Here is a 16,732-nt window from a genome sequence, read left to right as displayed (position 1 = left end):
TAATGTGTAGAGTTTCATTTTACCCACTGCCAGAGCCTTCTTCAGTTACAAGCCGGACCCATACGTCGGCAACACTGTAATTAACTGTCAAGCGGAGGCCTACGATGTGCTAATGCCGATTTTCAATGTAAATTAATGTTACAATATAAGTGTGTGTCGATGGAATTATGTTCACGGTCGTACCAAACGTTAATTGTTGATGTATTATAAACTAAGTGCGTGTTGGCGATAAAAACAAGACAATAAATGAAAATATGGCTGCAGTCTATAGCAATTTTTACGGCTATTAGTAATGACAAAGTGATTGACAATTCTTTTAAACATTAAATATTGTATAAACTAAATTTTTATAGTCTTACTTGTGGTTTGTGGTGTATCAGAATTCTAGCCAAATTGTTCGGTCTCGCCTGCTATATCAATAAAGTTACGCCGTTGATTTTCAAGTTCATTGTAAACAGCTGTTTTGTGATCCCATAAATGTTGCAGTTTTGTTGAAGATTCGGAATGCCTGCTGTACGTCAGAACTACCTATAATTTGTAGATGCATACACTCACTTTGTTGGTTTTCAAGGTTTGTTTATTGATATTATTTCTTTCGTAATAAATTTTATTAGTTATAAACATGTTTCTTTTCACTTCATATTTACAGGATGTAAAGTTCACTGAGTTCACGGTAATTAGCACAAACTTAATAGACAATGATGTGTTTTGTTACGTATTATGTTGAAGATATGTTTCTTCGTTTTTCATAGATCTTTATACTTGGCCTTGGTCTATTTGAAATTATATTTTAAAAAATTTGTAACAAATAATTTAGGATAACAGTAATGTTATGATGACTGGCGAGGTTCAAACTAAAACTGGCTTTCTGGGCATCTGAAATATTCATAGAAAAGCACGACAGATAATAACATGAAATTAAAATATATATGATATTCTAGACCTTTTACATCAGAGGTGAAACAACATAAATCGGCAAAACATTGTCAATTTACTAGTCACATAATGGTTAATTGATTGGAATTGGATATTGCGAAAGTACGTCGTTATTTTATTTATTTTCGGTATAAGTAACATTTGTTTAAGTATTTATTTATTATCCTTTGTAACATCTATAAAAAGCACGTATGATTTTAATTTTTGTAAGTTATAATTGGCTGTATGCAAGTACTTACGCGGTATTCTGAAACTCAAATAAAATACCAGTTCGGATTCCGTAATAAATTACGTACATCCTTACACTGAATCTTGATCATATGCACTTAGTTTTGTACCAATTAATGTCGAAAATGTACATGTGACAACGAAATCAAAGCACTAAAACGTCAAACGTCATGCCTTTCTTTCGCCTCCATCCGCCTCCACTCAGCGTTGCCAAACCTATCCATGCTCCGGCTTGTAGCTGAAGATGGCTCTGCCACTGCTATCAGTTCTGGTTGAGTGGAAGAGAAGGCATGAAGGCCTCAATTCTACCAGAAGATAAATAAATAAATAAATAAATAAATAAATAAATAAATAAATAAATAATTAAATAAATAAATAAATAAATAAATAAATAAATAAATAAATAAATAAATAAATAAATAAATAAATCTATACTAATAATAAATCTGTAGCCGAAATTCTTCTGGTAATTTTCGATTTTCCAAAAATAATTGGTCCCAACATATATAATTAACCACCCTGAAACCGAAAATCGCATTTTTGAAATGTTTGTTTGTATGTCTGTCTGTATGTTTGTTACCTTTTCACGCGATAATGGCTGAACCGATTATATGAAAATTGGAATATAAATTAAGTTCGTTGTAACTTAGATTTTAGGCTATATGACATTCAAAATACTTCATTTAAAAGGGGGGTTATAAGGGGGCCTGAATTAAATAAATCGAAATATCTCGCTTATTATTGATTTTTGTGACAAATGTTACATAACAAAAGTTTCTTTAACGATGATTTCCGATAAGTTGTATTCTTTACATAATTTTGATAGGACTGATATTTAATGAGATAAATGAGTTTTAAAATTAAAATAACGCCATCTAAGACGGTGCAATGAATTAAGAACAAATGACTACGTCTATAAAGGGCCTTGGACAACAACAATCAAAACAGGGGCCTTGGACATCAACAGTCGAAAGCTATTAAATGTAGCCTACAGAGAATGTTTCTGTGTTTTTATGAAGTAATATCGGAAGCTAAATTAACCGATTTGTATAATTAATTATTATTTCACCATTGGAAAGTGTAGTGTCTCTAGATGGACATAATGCTATAATGTTATTACAGTAACGTCTGAGTAAATCTAGGACAGGTAAGATTAAAATAGCTTCTTATGCACAGAAAATTTGATAGGCTATTTTGTACATTAGTTTTCTGTATTTCTTAAAATAATATTTATGTACACTCATTTTAATCTCACATAATTAACGAACAACGAGAGTGTATTGATTTAGTATGCAGTAATAGTACGTTAGCTTAGCAATCCATTATTTTATAATTCAAATTTTAACTATGCTCAATTGAATCGTGTTAAAATACATAAAATATATGCAATAAATGCAATGCAAAAAATTGGGTAATGAGCGAAGCAGATTATCTTGCGCTGTTGTACAAGTTGTTCCCTGGATCAAACGTCCTATTTTAATTATGTAATTACTTTATATTTATTTCTAACAGGTGCAGCGGAGCGCACGGGTACGGCTAGTAAATAAATAAATAAATATAAATAAATAAAAACAAACTCTGATTTTCTAGAGATTGTCACGATAAATCTAAACGTGTTGAAGTGAGGGACGTAGCTGAATAAAAGGTTCACTTTCAGTGGACGTTTCTGTACAAGTAAAGAAATATTCCTGGAAAGCGAAGAGAGTCGCGGCGCTGGGAATTGTAACGGACTGACAGAGAATTTGCAGACATCCTAATCTCGAAGGATCCCCACTTCAGCATTATCGTCAGCAATTTCTTATTCTACACAGAGCGTTTGAGCTTCATTATTAATTCATGCATATACTATATTACCCCTACAGATGGTGAGTACGCAATGAGAAATTCAACATATCCCATCCTCAAATGGACAACAGTGGAATAAGGATAACGGATCTTTATCTGTCACTTCAACATTTTGAGATAAAAGCAACTTACAAATGAGAAATGTATCAGTAATTTAAATTTTATTATCTTGTTTTACGCTGTATATTATTTTGTGCGAGATCGTGCGTATTTGCTTGCTTTTCGCACAGAACCAATACGCGGTAAGTGTGAAATACCACATTCAGTATTCCCAACGTAACACACATAACAATTTCCCTCTTCTTACCGCTTAAGCGCGACATTCATTTTACTGCTTTAGGCTTTTAACATATTATTTTTAGAGACGTTTAACATAGTAATAATTATAAATTGGAAACTTACCACTGCAATTTCACCTAAATTGCAATGTTAATTATTGTTTTTAAATATTTGCAAAAATTAAGTAAAGTCTACTACTCCACGAAACTTATTGCATTCCTGATACAAGTAACATTAAGGAAACCGTGAAAAAGTCAACGAGATTCCAGATGCCGATGTTATTACTGCAATATGTTATATAAATAATATTGTTAAAATATTAAAATGAAAAATAAATCATTACCGTTTGTTTCAAGTTCGCATTTATTGACTGGGGGAAAAAAAAGACAGACGTAAATCACGGCCTGCTGGAGTATAGTAAACACAGAAAACATTTTACAGCAACAATGTTAAAGAAAGATATTATGGTGTTCCGAAGTTGGCGTCATTAAACAGAGATCAACATGGAGATTTCATTGCAACTAATTAGAAATTCGTCTTTCGGGTATGTAATAAACGATCTTCGCACAAAATAATGTACGATACACGAGCGGTATGTTTGTTTTCATGTTCTCGGAAATTAAAAAAGCTCAACTACGTTTCGCTTTTTCAATCTTTTCCTCGACCATGAAAACGTCAACATACCGCTCTTGTAACGTATATTACTATATTAGAAGTGAGAAGTTCAGAAAGTAAGTTCGAATTGTTATTATCAAATATTTATCAAGTCATCATTGGAATTGTTTATAGAAAACTACTTTCTCAATATCACCTAATATCACTTTTGCTACGCAGTCGCTTTATCTATTCAGACATTCTCTAATCTTGTCACATTAATGTTGAAAACTATGCATGCGTGTATGTTTTAACTCATCACTGTAATTCCTTTGAGGGCTTAGAAAGATCAAAATAACAAGAAATGGAATCCGGGTTAATGTTGATGATTTCAGCTCATAAAAATCGAGTGATTATATGTTATTCACTGTTTGATCTATCTTCAAAATGCGTCAATTGCTGAAATAAGCAGTACTTCGTCCAGCAAATCCTTGTAAGTCGTTCTTATGAATATACACTAAAATGCCCTACATAGGGACCTTAAAAATGTGTAGGATTTTTTATTATAAAGTTGTACTTACTGATTCTACATTGAAGTGCTTCAATACCGTCCCCAAGGGAAGAAATCTTTGGGTAGTTAAAAGTAAATAAATAAATATATAAATCAATAAAAAATAAAGAACTAAATAAACTATCTTTGCAAGCACATTTTGTTTCATACATCCAACTTGAAAACGGTTTCTCTTTTAATTCTACAAACAATGACCTCAATGTTCTCTCAGTTTGAGCCATTTTATACATAATTAATACATAACACATACACGCGCGCACATGCACTTTTGATTAAACTAAAACTCAACAACACAGAGCATTTACAGAACACCAAGATAATTTTTAATCGGTTAGATAATCGATTAAACACATTTGATTGATAAATCGGATTTTAAAATTAATCGGTTAATCAATTTGATTAATCGATTAAATCGACAGCTCTACTTTTATTGTATAGTCGCTAAGAAAAATAGGAAGAATTTGGGAAATTCAATACACGCACTCTATATTATATATACAGGGTGTAACAACTTTAATGTTTAGAATTTCTGGAACATGTTCCCTGACACATTCTACGTTGATTAAACCTAACATACCTATATCCGAAATTGAGAGGTTACAGAGATAACAGAGCAGGAAAAAATAGAACTTCTTGCAGCTCCAAGCATTATACCGTTTATACAAGGCCTATTTTATGGCATTACTAAGTAGAGATACATAAGAAACATTTGAAAAGCAATGAATGAAGGAAATTTTAACGAAACAGACAACAGTTTAAAATAACAGTTGTGAGAAAAATAAATCGTATTGTAACTAGTCTTTTTATTGAGTTTTGACCATTAAAACATGCCTTTTGTGTACACACATCAGGAATACGCCGACATAGTTTGTGTATATGGACTGTGTGATGGCAATGCAACAGCAGCTGTTTTGGCATATCAAGCACGGTTCCCAAATCGTAGGATTCCTAGTGCACAGGTATTTTCACGTGCCTATTGGCAAATTTCAAGAAGTACAATGTTTGGAATTTTAAGGACATTTTTTTTCAACTTTGCACTGCTTCTTTCATACTCACAAGTAGTTGATATTAAAATGTGATATGGTACTAATAAAAATAATGACATAGACATGTCACTTTCGGAAATTGGTGTTACTTCTTTCAGTATTCAGCGATAAAATTAAACTCAAAAATTTAACTTTGGGGTACAAATACTCCAAACCTATAGAACTTTGGATATAGGTATGTTAGGTTTAATCGACGTAGAACGTGTCAGGGAACATGTTCCAGAAATTCTAAACATTAAAGTTGTTACACCCTGTATATATGATATATTTATTATATTATAGTTCACAAAGTACATATAAGTAATCATTTAAACACTTACATTACACACTTTATAATTTTACACAGAGATATAGTATTATTTAAATACAATTTCTACAATTTAAATATTTAATATACAAAAAAGTTTTGTTTTATCTTGCACTTGCGGTTAGTTTTGTGCAAGACTCAACTAATTTTAGTATGTTGTTACAGTCAGTATTTGTTCCCTTCCTAAGTTGTACTTCATGTTTCAATCTGCAGTGTGCAGCTAGCATATCTAAATCGTCTCTTATTCTAGTATTTTCCATCCCTCTTTCGCTACAGAAATACTTATATAGTTCGTACAAGCTCTCTCTCGTTCGTAAGCCTTCATTTCTTAATTTTATTTCATAGCATTCTTTTGTCGTACCATCAAAACTATTAAATTTAGAAATAAAAAATATAGCTAACAAGCAAACATTCTGATGGGGGCAGATAAAAAAGTTAAATTTTTTTCTTCCACCATGTTAATAATGTCAAAAGGAGTGTTTATATAAATTTTGGCCACTCGACCGCAATTACGAGACCGCCCGCAAAGTGATTTTTCCTGGGGCCGTTTAAAGAAAAAAAGCATAATTGCATGGAAAGATTTATTGAAACAGATATAGCAGTTGTTAATCCATTTGTCAACATATCCCCCTCTGAAATTGAAACATTTGTCATCCCATGGGATCAATTTTTGCATCCTTGTTTCGTAGAAGTCAGCCGCCTGGGATAGGAACCAGTGTCTGACATCTGTCTGCACCTTTGTGCCGATCCCATGATATGACAAATGGTTCAATTCCGGTGGGAAATATATTGAAAAATAGTTCAACAATTGCTGTGTCTGTTACAATAAATTTTTCCAATGAAATTGTGTTTTCTTTCTGTTAACGGCTCCTGGCGAACTTATTTTTTACGACCCTCGTAATTGCGGTCGAGTGGCCAAAATTTGTATAAGCACTTCTTTTGATATTGTTAACATGATGGAAGATAAAGATTTAACTTTTTTATCTGCCCTCGTCAGAATGTTTGCTTGTAAGTAGTTTCTAACAAAGTCAAATATGTTATTATCGGTGAGTCTAGAAAATGCGTACTTGGCAAAATTGAACATATTATATATAAAACAATTCGTTAGTCCAAACCTGTACTGTTTCATTTGCATGTAAGGTGGGTGCTCCTGTTGTGGCCATGTTCCTGATATGGCCACCCCCTATTGTGAGTTAGTTAACCAAAAAACTCGCTAAATTGCAGCAGCATCCAGTGTAAGGACATCCTGGTATGTCACTTGATCTTTTTCTATCCAGTCAGGTTGAGCAATATGGCGTCAGTTGCTTGTTTTGCGGTTTTCATGTGACCTCTTCTTATTTTTCTCTAGTAAGTCTCCTTTGTTTTATGCATGTTTTTCAAAGACTTGTTTCATGAAAACCATCGTACTCCATTCAGTTTTTAATGTTCTGTTGATTGGTGTTGTCGTTGATGGCGTATCTTTTACGAGTTGTTCATAATCAAACGATATTCGTGGAAGCTTCCCTGCTCCTGATATGGCCATATCAAATGCACCATGGTCATATCAAGTTCATTTCACTTTTATTTTTTCACCTGACAAATTTACATGCCTTATAGCTGGGATTACGCAAAAATTTTGTATTTTAAGAAAAACAACTTAATTTTTTATGCAAAAACCTGTTTTGACTACGCTTTTGAATTATAAAAAGGATTATTAAGTGTCGTGTTTATTTATTTTACACCAAAATTATTTAATTTTAATACAACTGCGCTATCAGACTGAAAAAAAATCACGATTTGTAGAACATGGAACAAGGGTGGCCATATCATGTGCACATGTTCCTGATATGGCCACTAGGTAGACTTTTGGAATTTGGGATTTTTGGGCAATTAAAGCTATTTTTATGGGAAAGGAAATTGTTTTAAGGAAGTCCATTAGACTGAGAAAGAGTAAGAAAAAAGTTGTTTACATTTTTTTTTTTCAAAATAGCGGCTAGAAAAATTCTCAAACCTTAGCATGGCCATATCAGGGACACCTACAGAGGTGTGAAAATTATTAGAATAATCTTAATTTTAAAGATTTTTTAATAGTTCCTTCACAAATATTAATTGAATTGATGAATATTGGTATATATTACTGTACTGATGTAGGATATATTTACTACTAACAATGCCGGAAAGCATTATTGTTCATTGGTATTTTTCTTATTTTACAATTGTTATGGGAATTCAGCAATTATTATATTATGTTGGCGGAATTGGAAACATAAAAAATTATATGCACAAAACAGATGTATACGTTCATTTGAACCTTCACAACAATGTAAACGCAAAGAACAATTTGTTTAAAGCATTTCTTAATTACTTTTTGATGTTTCCAATTCCGCCAACATAATATAATAATTTCTGAATTCCCGTAACAATTGTAAAATAAGAAAAATACCAATGTGCAACAATGCTTTCCGGCATTTTTAGTAGTAAACATATCCTACATCAGTATAGTAATATTATATGCCAATATTCATCAATTCAATTAATATTTGTGAAGGAACTATTAAAAAACCTTTAAAATTAAGATTATTCTAATAATTTTCACACCTCTGTACCTTATGTCACATTTAACAGAGTCAGGATCTCAAGATATTGTTCATCTAATCACTTTGATATTTTTGAAAGTAGGAGAATGGAAAAATGAAACTACTGTAGGGAGTAATGAGCCAAGGATTTGTCAGTGGCGGATCACTTGTCGCGTGCACAGGGTTGTGGAACTCGCTGACGCGTCTTCTCCCTCGACGGGCGGGCGGCAGGGTGAGATCATAAATTACGTGGGTCCGTCTCTCTCTCTCGCTCTCTCGCCCGCTTCGCCGCCTGCGATATATCCATTAATTAGACACTGCAAACATGGACACTCCGCCATCTTGCGTCCGCATGCCCGCCCCACAGCAGTCGGCATGAGCAGCCTATCACCAGCATTCCTTCATCCTCCATGTCCATGTCAAGACCTTGCCGTGTCTTCTCGCTACGACACATCCCCTGTGAGTTCTGCGAGATTTGTGGTGCTGCTTCAGTCCTTTCTTTTCTTCATATTTCGCACTTCCTTGCTCGGTCATTTTTTTCTCTTTGTGTCGTTCTTTCTTTCCTCATTATTTTCTCTCTTTTCTTTCTTCTTCCATCTTCTCTTCTTTTATCTGTCATATTCTCTTTCCCGCATTATCATTTTTCTTCTATTTTCCATCTTTGTACAGTTCCCACACTAATAGAAAAAAATGAAAGTACAGTTAACTCCGGATATACGTGGTACAGTCATTAAGTTCTTGGACTGACGCCTGGAGAGTATGCAACCATAAGAATCTGGCTGTCTCACAAGATGCCGCGTAACACGGCGTACACTTAAACACATCCACATCCTCCCTCAAAACAGTCGCCCTTGGCCGCTATGCACGTCTGCCAACGTTGGTATAGCTGCTGGAAGCACCGCTGAAAGCACTGGAAAGTCCCGTACGGCTTCTCTTGTGGCAGTCATGTCCTCTTCAGCCGAATGAATTCTACGCTCACGTAGGATTGCTTTCAAGTGGGGAAAGAGAAAAAAATTCTCATGGTGCGAGATCAGGTGAGTACGGAGGATGTGGCAAAACAGCGACCTGTTGCCTTGCAAGTTTCTCTTGGACAAGAACAGAGCGATGTGTAGGGTCGTTGTTGTGTAGCAACAGCCAACGCCAAAGTTCAGGACGCTTACAACGAACTGAATCGCGGAAACGGCCAAGGATCTGCTTGTAGCGGGTGTTGTTTATAGTTGCACCTTGTGGGATGAATTCCATGTGAACAATTCCATTTGAATAAAAAAACAGTTCAAGCAACTCCTTGCCTTTTGGCCCGTCATCTCACGGTTTTTTCTGTCATGGCGATAATGGCGTTTTCCAGGTGGCGGATTGTCACTTCAGTTACGGATCGTAAAGGAAACACCTGCGACTCAATGAGTCGTCACCGTAAACTTGCTGCATCATTTGAAACGATTCGATAGCGGTTTTGCCTGATTTATGGGAGAACTTAACTGCGACATACTCGAGTTTCGACGCGCGCATTCAAATCACCGTCACAACAAAGACCGTAGTTCTGCTTACAGTGCATGCACTCAACTGTCTCTTGTTGAGTCGAGAGACTAACTGACAAGGTATCATACCATGGCGCCACCTATGCGCTATAGTGCACCACAACGCCACTATGCGCTCAGTATTAGAACTTAATGACTGTACCACGTAGTGAACCTCTGCGGAATGCTTATTTCATTCATTAAAACCGAGGTTCACAAAATCCGAAGTGTCCCTTCCCTAAACTTAAATGACAGGAATGAATGAAATTGCGAACAAGAAAATAATAGTACATTATGCAACGGGCCTATAATGGTAGTAATTAAGACGCGAGTATGTTTATGAAGCGAGCGCAAACGAGTTTCATAATTTTCATACGAGCGTCTTAATTACCATTATAGGGAAGTTTCATACGACTTTTTATGCTCGAGCATATTTCTAACTTGAAATTATTCATAATTATTCATGTTATTGTTATGTGAGTGCAATAGCCTACCTCATGAATTGTGAGATGTGCGCAGACGGGAAAGTATTGACATGCTATCTACTGTCCGTACAAGTGGTTATGTCGTAGGGTCGTAGAAAGGGGGGAAATCACGTGACAGTTAATTACTTAATAAGGCCCTTTTATTTAAGTTATTTTAAACAGTTGTATAATATTAGGTAGACATCCAATTCCTAACAGAAATTAGTGTTTTCAAAAAAGAGCTAAGACAGCCCAGCCACTACTCTTTACAGAGGGGCAACCAGAAGGGGGTTGGGGAGGCCGGAATGCGACATAGGCAAATGGACGACAGTATCTGTGCGAAAATATGATTCAATATTGAAAGCTCTTTCGTCACATATTTCTGGAACGTACTATACTCACTAACTCGGTAGTGTTTACTTTTATCGTAAGGCGACTTTGACTGCATACGTGGCCTTGGTTCTACGTGGAGGACGATTGGAAGTTTAGTATGTAGGCCTATGTATGTATGTATGTATTTTTTTTTTTTGTATATCAGCATGCTCCATTACATTGGAGTAATACTACATGCTTTACATAAAATATTACAATAATTAGTTACATAATTTATGACATGAGAACAAGATATTTACAATTTTGATTGCGATCTTGAAATTCTTATAGATACAAGTGTTGCCTAATTGTACTTCTTATATTTTAGGTTACCATAATTGTTAATATTATTTATAATTTCAATTCTGTTACATTTTGCCAAATTCTATGGATTTTATAAATTTTCTGAAGCTTTTGAGGTATGCTGTTGTGAACTGATCAAAAGGTGGAGGCCAGGTTTCACCTGTGCGTATTATACTAGCTCGTAGGATTCTTCTTTCTTTTATCAGTGTGGCACATCTTAATATTATATGGTTGACTGTCTGTTCTTCTTTTAGTCTGCAAGGGCACGTTGGAGTTGGAATAATCTTGAATCTGTGAAGGTACGATCTGTATGTATGTATGTATGTATGTATGTATGTATGTATGTATGTATGTATGTATGTATGTATGTATGTATGTATTTGTTCACGTTGCAAATGGGTATATACCCGGTGGCAGTGGTAACTAATTACATTCAATAATGACAAATTAATAATAAACACAACTAATAAAAAACAACAACAATAATAATAATAATAATAATAATAATAATAATAATAGTAATAATAATGAGCATCCTAAATTAAATGAAGCATGATCACTTAAAATAACATTTAAAGTAAATCTAATTTGTATCTTAACCCTAAGTTCGAACTAAGACCCACAACTGTGATAGGTTCATACCTGCACAAGTACCTTTCGGCACTACACTTATTTCGCTGTCAACTCACTCACTGCACTGATTCTATCCTGATTTCACTAACACTTCTGACCATTTCACTGTTCAAATACTTTGCACAGCCACTTCACTGACACAAATACACTTCACTTACACAATAGACTTCACTTACACAATAGACTTCACTGCCACAACACACTTCCTCACTGATAGAACACTTAAAATATCAAGATATCAATTACACCCTTTAAATAGTGTGTATAATATACTACCGTCTATTAGTAAAGTCCTTAAGCCTATAGTAGAGGGGGTCAGAGTGAAGTACAATAAAAATTGAAGTAAAAATAAAATGATGTCCCTGTATTTCGTAAAAAGCGAAACGAACGACTATCACCACGTTCCTTAACGGACGAAAATTAGCGTAAATATGCATTTCCATTAAATTCAAGCACTACGACCTGTGACGGTTCCCTTGTTAGTGACACTTATTTGTCATAACTCAGAAAAAAAAATGTTAATCAGCCAAGAGCAGTTCAGTAGCAGAGGAAGCCAGTGCACATGAATGGAAGTGAAACATTCTGGCCTGATAAACAGGGCGCCTTGAACGCTCCCGAGCTAATCGGGCGGCGCGAGGAATTTCTAATACGATCCACCGCAATCGAGTGGGGTCTGAATCGGGCCGCGGAATTCCAGGCACGCCGGCCGGCCTTAATTTTGTACCTGCCGCCCGCCGTCTTACTGTGGTGGGTTCTACTACCACAGAAATAGACTTGAGCAACTTATTTCGTCGCGTGCCCACTCAAGAGACTTCTCTCTTGCCCCTGGGAGATGACCGGCCGCAGAACACGTGTGTAAAGAGGGAGAGCTTAACTTTTCGTCGCTGTGATCCTCATATTGAATATCGTCGTGCGGTAGAGTGTTTTCTATTTCCGCTGGCCTTTCTAACTCTCCCTCTTGTACTTTTCTTTTCACTTTTCAAATTATAGAATTTGCTCTGCTTTTTCATATACTTTTTTTCTCCCTCTTTCTCTGAACTCCTTCCTTTTTTATTTTCATTTTTGCTTCGTGCAGCAATGTTTCTCTTTCGATTTCTACTTTCACTTTCCAGTTTACTATTTTTATTTTGTTTCGTAAGATATTTTCTGTTGGTCTTGCATTCTACAATTAAATGTCTCTATTTAATTTTCTTTCTCTCACCTATTTCTTCCTGATAAAATAAAATTAATCCTACAAACACTCGTGATGCCACACTTCGACTATTGCGATATTATATTAAGTAACCTCTTGCACTTTTCTTTTCACTTTTCAAATTATAGAATTTGCTCTGCTATTTCATATAGTTTTTTTTTTCTTCCTATTTCTCTGAACTCTTTCCTTTTTTATTTTCTTTTTTGCTTCGTGCAGCAATGTTTCTCTTTCGATTTCTACGTTCACTTTCCAGTTTACTATTTTTATTCCTTGCTTTGTTTCGTAAGATATTTTCTGTTGGTCTTGCATTCTACAAATAAATGTCTCTATTTAATTTTCTTCCTCTCACCTATTCACTCTCTCACCTATTTCTTCCTGATAAATTTAATTTAATCCTTTTACAAATACTCATAATGCCACACTTCGACTATTGCGATATTATATTCAGTAACCTCTTGTACTTTTCTTTTCACTTTTCAAATGATAGAATTTGCTCTGCTTTTTCATATAGTTTTTTTTCTTCCTATTTGTCTGAACCCTTTCCTTTTTTATTTTCTTTTTTGCTTCGTGCAGCAATGTTTCTTCTTCGACTTCTACTTTCACTTTCCAGTTTACTGTTTTTATTCCTTGCTTTGTTTCGTAAGATATTCTGTGTTGGTCTTGCATTCTACAATTAAATGTCTCTATTTAATTTTCATTCTCTCACCTATTCACTCTCTCACCTATTTCTTCCTGGTAAAATGAAATTAATCCTTCTACAAACATTCGTGATGCCACACTTTGACTATTGCGATATTATATTAAGTAACCTCTTGTACTTTTCTTTTCAGTTTTCAAATTATACAATTTGCTCTGCTTTTTCATATAGTCTATTTTCTTCCTATTTCTCTGAACTTTTTCCTTTTTTATTTTCCTTTTTGCATCGTGCAGCAATGTTTCTCCTTCGATTTCTACTTTCACTTTCCAGTTTACTATTTTTATTCCTTGCTTTCTTTCGTAAGATATTTTCTGTTGGTCTTGCATTCTACAATTAAATGTCTCTATTTAATTTTCTTTCTCTCACCTATTCACTCTCTCACTTATTTCTTCCTGATAAACTAAAATTAATCCTTGTGTAAACACTCGCGATGCCACAGTTCGACTATTGCGATATTATATTAAGTAACCTATATGCAAATTTGTGCAGCAGGCTACAACGTCTGCATAATGCTTGCGTCCGTCATATTTGAATATTCGTAAGTATTATCATGTTTCCCCGTCTTTCCAAAACCTGTCTTGGCTAAGGCTAAGCCAAACCCTGCATTCTCTTGTTCTCTTATTTCAAATTCTGCGCACCGCTACCCCAAACTATTTGGCTTCTTGTTTTCAAAATTTATCCGCATATCATCAGCTAAGTACCAGGTCTCATCATAACAATTTACTCATTATACATTACGACAAGACATCTGTATATTCTTCATCCTATACAGTTTCAGCTGCTAGAAATTGGAACTCGCTACCGAGTGATGTAAGGGGTTGTTGGACAATAACTTCATTTAGGTCAAAATTACATAAATTCTTACTTGCTTAAAAAAAGTCCCTTGTGCAGACGCTTGTATTTCGCTATTTTGACTATGCTGACATTTTACTGACTGATCTTTCCAGCGACAACAAAACGAAACTTCAACGTGCTCATAATTTGTGTGTACGTTTTGTAAGCAATGTTCGTAAATATGATCATATTACCCCATCCCTGGAAACAATAGGTTGGCTTAAACTAGATTAGAAAAGAAATTTACATTCACTTCTCTTTCTCTTCGAAATCCTGAACTCTTCTATTCCTTCGTACCTGTCGTCTAGCTTCACTTACCTTTCTTCCCACCACAATCTGAACACACGCTCTCGCCATGAAACAATACTAACAATAGCACCTCCTCATACTCATCTTCTTTCACAATATCCCTGCCAGGACTCTGGAATTCGTTACCTGCTAGCATCAGGGACTGTCAAAATAAAATTCAATTCAAACGCAAACTTACTAGGCACTTGGTCAGTAATTGAGACTCGTTCAGACATGGTTTCTTGTAAATAGTTCTCTTAATCTATCACAAAATATCTCAATATATGGTAGTTTCATCACTATACAATTTTGTTATTCTAGGTTTAATTTGTAATGCAGTAAATACAAAAATATTCTTTGTTCTTAATGTCTATGATAAATTGTCTAGCTTTCATTAATCAGGTAATCTTGTCGTACTTTAACTTTTATTGTAATTGTAATTGTAAATTTAATATTAATTGCAATTTTATTATTCATATTATAGTTGTAATCCCCTGGTATAGGGGCAGAGAAGGCCTCATGGCCTTATCTCTGCCAGGTTAAATAAATACTACTACTACTACTACTACTACTACTACTACTACTACTATTATTATTATTACTACTACTACTACTGCTGCTGCTGCTGCTACTGCTACTGCTACCACCACCACGACCACCATCACGACCATCACCACCACCACCACTACCACTACCACTACCACCACTACCACTACTACTACTACCAAACAGATTAATTTCTGATTAATATTTGTTACTTATAATGAAGCTAAAATCTGTCCATTCTTATTGTTACCATTAATTTCTCTAAATAGAATATAAAACCTCGAATGGGAAAATTTAATTAAATTAATATTCTCATTATATAAATATATTTTTGATTTATATTTTTTCTCCCTATAACATAGTTCTAGTAAACTTATATTAAATTAATTCTCATCATTTTAACCAACTGGTTATCTCCACTTAATTATAGACTAATCCTTTACATATTGCATATAGACTGGATTGAATTAAATCAGCTCATAAATTAAGTTATTACTTTGTCTTATAGGTTTTATCTCAATTTAAATAAACACGTACTAGTCGTTAAAACTTAACTGAGGAATATTGCTGGAGAATTTTTTAAGTGTATTGTAAATATTCATAATTTTAATATGTATGTAACTATTGTATTGATTAAGGCTGGTTGAGTGGAAGAGAAGGCCTTAGGGCCTTAACTGTGCCAGCGAAAATAAAACATTTTATTTATTCTATTCTATTCACTTAGAAGTATCCTCCTACTCGTCATGTCACATTTTTCATACTGCTGGGTGGTGATTAAAGATATTCAAAATATTAACTGTAAACGCTTTGAATCAGTGTATTAACTTTGAGGTATCAATTTCTCTATTTGATCTGTAGCTCTTCATTTAAACTGGTCTCCTGTAAAAAGTTGCGTTTTTAGTTCATGTTTCTTCCGTCTTTTGAGCGACGAATATTTAGAGCTCTACTTGGTTTGTGGTATGTAATCTATATTTATTTCTACGCACTGGGCAACAAAAAAAAAATTTTTTTTTATGTTTCTTGCACTTCATGAGTCAATTCATACTAATTTTTGGTTGAGAAAAACGAATATGACAATGAAAAATTTTTCTTAGCTTTAGTTTCTGTGATACACCATAGGTGGAAGTATTTCAGTTTAACGGATTAAGAGAAAATGATACATTTTAATTGCATATGCCAACAACATTGAAAGCACATTTACATTTTTTTTAATGGCAGTTACATTCTATGAGTTCTAAATTTATGGAAGAATACCTGGCAGGTGGTTGAGTCTGAAGAGAATCATGTGTGGCTTCATGAGATCGTCGCCTTTTAGCTTGCCCCTTGTAAGTGAGTTTCGGAGCATCCCTACGCAAAGACCAGCAGTAATCCACAAGCATTATTTCATTCCAACGGCCCTGATATCTTTGTTCCATAACATAAATATCGTGATGGAACCTTCCTCCGTGTTCATCACTGAAAGCTCCACAACTAGGAGGCAAAAAGTCTAGGTGGGAGTGAAAAAAAAAATGGATTTTAAGGGTCATGT

This window comes from Periplaneta americana, chromosome 7 (assembly GCF_040183065.1).
Source record: "Periplaneta americana isolate PAMFEO1 chromosome 7, P.americana_PAMFEO1_priV1, whole genome shotgun sequence".
NCBI classification, from domain to species: domain Eukaryota; kingdom Metazoa; phylum Arthropoda; class Insecta; order Blattodea; family Blattidae; genus Periplaneta; species Periplaneta americana.
The sequence above is the reverse complement of the archived record's forward strand: the minus strand, read 5'-3'. Positions refer to the sequence as shown.